A 5,858-nucleotide genomic window follows, 5' to 3' on the forward strand; every position below is an offset into this window, starting at 1 on the left:
AAAATAAAATAAAAATAAAATGAACACAAAGTAACTTAAAAAAAATCTCTAATCCACCTTTGTCTGAGAAAAAGACTTCTGAGAAAGTCTTAAGACTCCCTAAGTCCACAGGGCTGTTACCTATGTCCTGGATGCTGCAAAGCTGCACAGAGGCCAAGAAACAGATAGGCTTTTGTGTGCTTCCCTATGCACTCCATGAGCATCACATACACAATGAAGTCTTCATGTTGAGACTCCACGGGAAACTCAAAAGGTGCCGAGAGCTCTGGGTGGTAGGAGATGGAGAGGTCCCTGTTGGGTAGGGTGTGTCCAGAGAGCATGGCTGCTCCCCCGTCCTGCTCTCTTCTCCCATATTTCATTCTATGCATCTCTTCCTCTTTATCCTTCATAATACTCTATAATAAACTAGCCAATGTATTTCCTTGAGTTCTGTGACCCACTCAGACAAGTTCATCTAATTGAAGAATGGGGTTAGAGGACCCTAATTTGTAGCTGGTAGGTGAGACACTCAGGCTTGAAACTGGCATCTGAAACCGAGGCAGTCCTGGGACTGAGCCCCCAGCTGAAGGGATCTGTCACTAGCTCTAGGAGAAAGGCTCCAAACTGGATTGGTTCAGAGCACATCCAGCTTATGCTGACTTGGCATTAGTTTAGTACTCACTGATGGAGACAAATGCCCACAGCTTTAGGGTCACAGAGGTAAGGAAGCAGACAGGAAAGGAGTCATTTTTCCCCTGACACACATCAGTAACTACTTCGGTTAGAAAGCGGAAAGTCTTCCCCCGCCAACCCACCCCCCTGGAGGGGTGGGAGGAGGGAAGAGGGGGGAATCTGTGATTAGTATGTAAAATGAATAAAAAAATTCTTAATAAAAAAAGTTTAAAAAAATCTTTAAAAAAGAAAAAGTTAGCCGGGCAGTGGTGGTGCACGCCTTTAATCCCAGCACTCGGGAGGCAGAGGCAGGTGGATCTCTGTGAGTTCGAGACCAGCCTGGTCTCCAAAGCGAGTTCCAGGACAGGAATAAAGCTAAACAGAGAAACCAAAAAAAAAAAAGAAAGAAAGAAAGAAAAAGAAAATGAAAAAGTCGAAAGTCTTGAAGTCAATGACTTCAGCCTCTGTCTTAAGAAACTGGAGGGAGCCAGGCAGCGGTGACTCAGGGCTTCTTTAATCCCAGCACTCAGGAGGCAGAGTCAGGTGGATCTCTGAGAGTTTGAGACCAGCCTGGTCTACAGAGCAAGTTCCGGGACAGCCAGAGATCTTACACAGAGAAACCCTGTCTTGAAAAAAAAAAAAGAAAAAAGAAAGAAAGAACGAAAAGAAAAACAAAACAAAAAAAGAAAGAAAAGAAAAGAAACTGGAGGGAAAAAATTAAACCAAGGAAGTAAAGCAAAGCAAAAGAAATAAAACATATCAGAACAAAGGTCAACTAATGGGAAAACAAAAGAGACAAATCTGTGAGAACAAGAGCTTTGGGCTTGAAAAAAATCAGTAGGACTGATGGCCCTCTAGCCAGAAAAACTGGGGGAAATAATGGTGGCAACAGAAAGATCACTAATATTAGGAATGTAAGACATTTGTATCTTTCAATCTACAGATAGTAAAACAATAATAAGGATGGGTTATGTACAACTGTATAGCAATGATTTCAGCAACTTAAGTGGGCCAATTCTTTGAACAATTAGTTTATTAGCAACAAGCTAATAAAGCTCACCAGAAGGAGCCAGACCAAAGAAAGAGTGCACTGTAAGATTTTATTTATATAAACTGCTAGAAAATGGAAACTAACATGAAGGGAAACTGTTACCTGTTGGAGAATGTTATTTTAAGATGTGTTACTTTTGATTATGTTCCATTTGTTTAACTCTGTGAAGCTGTGTTACTGTGCCTGTCTAAAACACCTAATGATGGTCTAATAAAGAACTGAACGGCCAACAGTGAGGCAGGAGAGAGATAGCTGGAGCTGGCAGGCAGCAAGAATAAATAGAAGGAGAAATCTGGGAGTAGGAGGAAAGAAAAAAAAAAAGAGAGAGAGGACACCAGGGGCCAGCCACTCAGCTACCCAGCCAGCCATGAAGTAAGAGTGAAAGTAAGATACACAGAAGTAAGGAAAAGAAAAAGCCCACAGGCAAAAGGTAGATGGAAAATTTAAAGTTAAGAAAAGCTGGCAAGAAACAAGGCAAGCTATGGCCGGGCATTTATAATCAAGAATAAGTCTCTGTATATGATTTATTTGGGAGCTGGGTGGTGCCTCCCCCCCCAAAAGAGTAAAGAGTAAAAAAACAAAGTTACCTGCTGCCTGGATATGCTAGGGGTGCATAGGCTGGGTCAGGAAAAGCAGACAGGGTTGACTGCAAAGGAGCAAGAGGGAAATCAGGGGGAGAAAGTGATGAATATTTTCATTATGTGGTGATGATTTCACCGCAATCAAGTGGTGAACACATATGTCAATGCACATTAAATTGCACCCTTTAAGAATGTACAGTTTATTTTAATGTCAATTACACCTCAACAAAAACATGATGTTTCCTTTCTAATGGGGGGGGTGTTCTCTGTGTTTAAAGTTTGAATTTGAGGATGATCCAGCTTCATTAAAAATGAAACCCACTCCAAACAAGCTATTCCTATCCTGTCATATGCATGGCTACAAAGCCTTTTTTTTTTCCCCCTGTGAGGAAATGTCGTGTTAGGACAGCGTTGGAGCATTGAAGTGAGAGGAGAGCATGGCTGGAACTTAGCTGGAGCCACCCAACGTGCCAACAACACAAAACAACACAGCTCCTTTTGCCCGCTGTCTCCCCAAGCAATACACAAAGTGAAGAGTGCCCATTTTCTTTACTTCTGGTCAGAGGCGTGAGGACCGAGTCCAGCAGCTTGCCAGCTCCTCTGTCCTGGCCCGGCCACACGCTCGCTCGGCAAGTTCTATTCCAAGTCACTGGATGCTGAACCTTTAAGGGCGTTGTTTGGTGCCTTACTTACAGGCAAGTCAAAGAGCGGCATTTCTTAGCAATGAACTTCAATGAGGAATCGGTTTGGGTGTCTAAAGCGGGCAGTGAAGTGTTTGATCCATGAAGGGAATCGGGCTGTTCTAACTCATTGGCGACTGAGCGAATTTTCCTCCCCACAAATTTCCCTCCAGCCTGAATTTGGCTCAGGTATATCCTGCAAACCAGCACCCAGGGTGCTTACAAAACAATCGGGTCTAATTGAAAAGAACCTGAGGTCTGGCAGAGTAGGAGTGTTGTAATTCCTCTAGGAGTCCTGTCCCTGCCATCACCACCCTCCTCCATCCGCTGGTGAGGACTTGGTGTTTCCTCTCACTGCTGGGAATGCCGCCGCTCTCTCAGGAACGCCACCACGGTTGCCCTGGGCAACCCTTTCTTGTGCCATGTCCTTTCTCAGGAAGATGAATACAAGCTGTGCATAACTGAATGTCAATCCCACCCTTGGCAACCAGCAGTCTCATTAAGCAGGGACTAAAAGGACTCTGAGGAGAAACACATTTGACCGACTATGGAGTTCAGGGAAGAACCAAGAAAGAGGAAGAGACTTCTTGGCATGTGGGGGCCGCTTTCAGGCAAGCCTTCTTATTCCCCGAAGCCCTGTATCTTCATTTCCTGGTGTGAAGACCACTTTAAACTCTACCTCTCAGTTTATTTCATCAGAAAAACCTGCGATTTGGAGTCAGGAGTAGAAAGAACTGGTCTCTGTGCCTCTCTTAGAACAGGAGTCTGTCAAGGATGACCTGGGCTCTTCCTGCTTTAACCTACCTCTAATTCATAGTGGGCCTTCAACATAAGTCAGACTCTCCCACCGACTCCATTTCTCCATCTGCTGAAGAATTCTGGACTCTGGATTTTAATCCCGAAATTTCTGTGCTGACAGATTTAGTAAAGCTGTGCTCTGGTTGCTGTCCGGAACTCTGGGCTCTCGGGAAATCAGTCAGAATCTGGTGGAAATAAACGTTGTCCACGAAGTCCACCACCCCGCTTCAGTTTCTGTTTGCTGCATCATACCTCCTGTAACACGCTTGGGACAGTCTGGCAAGAGAACCATCCAATCTGTGCGACAGGGAGCCACAGTGCAAGGGCATCAGAGGTGATTATTAGTAAGATTAATTCAGAAACAATTGACAAAGGAAAGGTCCTGTTGGCCATGTCCCAAGAAAACTGCTTTCCACGTCCAGTGATCAGGCTGCCTTTGAAGTTTCAGAGTCCTAGTAGAAAAAAGAAATTCAATTTTAAATGTTTCCTGCAGCACTCAGTACTTTGCCCTAAATAGATTATCATAGCATTTATCACAGCCCAACTTTATCTGGTATTAATTATTTGTAATAACAGAAGCCAGATATCATAAAACAAGACATCACTTATCCAGTGTCGGGAAGGTCACCTAGTCACCATTCTTAGTTCTACTGGAAGAACCAACTCCAGCTTGGTCGGAGTTGAGAGAGAATGTCTTTCTTTTGTGTGTGTGTGGTGGGTGTGGCTGTGCTCACCCAGGCATGCACCTGTGGGGGTCAGAGGTCAGCGGCAGATGTCTTCCTTTATTACTTTCCATGTCATTTTTTGAGATGGGGTTCTGACTGTTCCTGTAGCTGTCTGTTGCGACTAAATTATCTGGTCAGCGAGGCCCCAGGCTCCTCCTGTCCTCTTTCTCCCCACCAACGTTGGGGTTACAGATGGCACCGCACCCAGCTTTTACACAGGTTCTGCAGATCAGAATGCAGCTTCCCGTAACTGTGAAACCAAGCATTTTACCCACACGAGCTGCTTCCCAGCCTCATGCAATGTCCTTTATCAAGGACATCACTGCTGCTTGTGTAAAAGTAAACCCTGCCATTAAAAAAATTAAAAAAATAAAAATTAAAAATTTAAAAAAAAACATAAAAAAAGAATTTTTAAAAAAAGTAAACCCTGTGAGTGGCACACCTGTTAACTGAATCCTACCACCTTGGACAGTGTTTAGTGAGATGAAGTATGGAGAGAGATTGAACTTGGAATATGCAGGTGAGACAGAAAGCTTGTGTAAGAGATGGATGGTGGCAGTCTTGCTCTGTTATCGTGCCTTGATGGTTCTAGGGGACCAGACCCATCTCACTGCAGTGGTGCCTGGTGTACAGATCCTGTGAAACCTTTGGCATTCTGCCCAGAACCTTCATATGACATGCAAACATAACGTGGCTTACTCTTTTTCTAAATATGGAACACCTCACACATTTGCATGTCATCCTTGTTCAGGATGCTAATCTTGTCTGTGTCATCACAACTGAGTAGAGAATATAATAGAAGACGTAAACACTCCATTATCCCTGTCTTCCCGGAGACAGTGTGACTCTGGAGGTCCCAGCAGGGTCCAGCTTTGCTGCCCACAGTAGCATCTTCCATCTTTGTATCAACCTGTCCTGTTTTCCTGTCTTGATGTCCACCACTCCTTAGCTCTAAGATCACCTCTTCTACATGGAGTCAAACCCAAAAACTACCCCTAGTCCTTGCCTCTGCTTCAGCTACAGCAGGAACTTCTGTGTAGATACCCTGCCTCATGAACTAAGTCTGTCAACTAGTTCTCTTCCTGAGCTTTGCTTGCATGCAGTATCCATGGGGGAGAAGAAGGAAATAAATGAGAAGAAACTGGGAACCAGATCTGAGTAGAGAAGTGGGAGGAGCCGAAGGTTGGTACTGGGAGATGGACAGAAGGCTAGGAGATGGCAATGTGGGAGCTAAGCCAGGCCTTGTGGCCAGAACAATAGAAATAGATCTGGACTCAACAAACTGGAGATGACTGTGACCTTGAATACAGCCATTTCAAGATACAAATCTAACAGTGGAGCCAAAATGGATGGAGGATATAAGATGATCTAC

General features: G+C 44.3%; 1 non-coding gene across 1 annotated transcript; it reads right to left on the reverse strand.

The window, feature by feature from the left end:
* Positions 1-5,192: 5,192 nt before the first annotated feature.
* LOC114697369 lies at positions 5,193-5,296 on the reverse strand. Its single transcript, XR_003735153.1, has one exon. It is a non-coding gene; the product is annotated as a U6 spliceosomal RNA (small nuclear RNA).
* Positions 5,297-5,858: the final 562 nt, after the last annotated feature.

The sequence above is a fragment of the Peromyscus leucopus genome, chromosome 11, assembly GCF_004664715.2.
Source record: "Peromyscus leucopus breed LL Stock chromosome 11, UCI_PerLeu_2.1, whole genome shotgun sequence".
NCBI lineage: Eukaryota > Metazoa > Chordata > Mammalia > Rodentia > Cricetidae > Peromyscus > Peromyscus leucopus.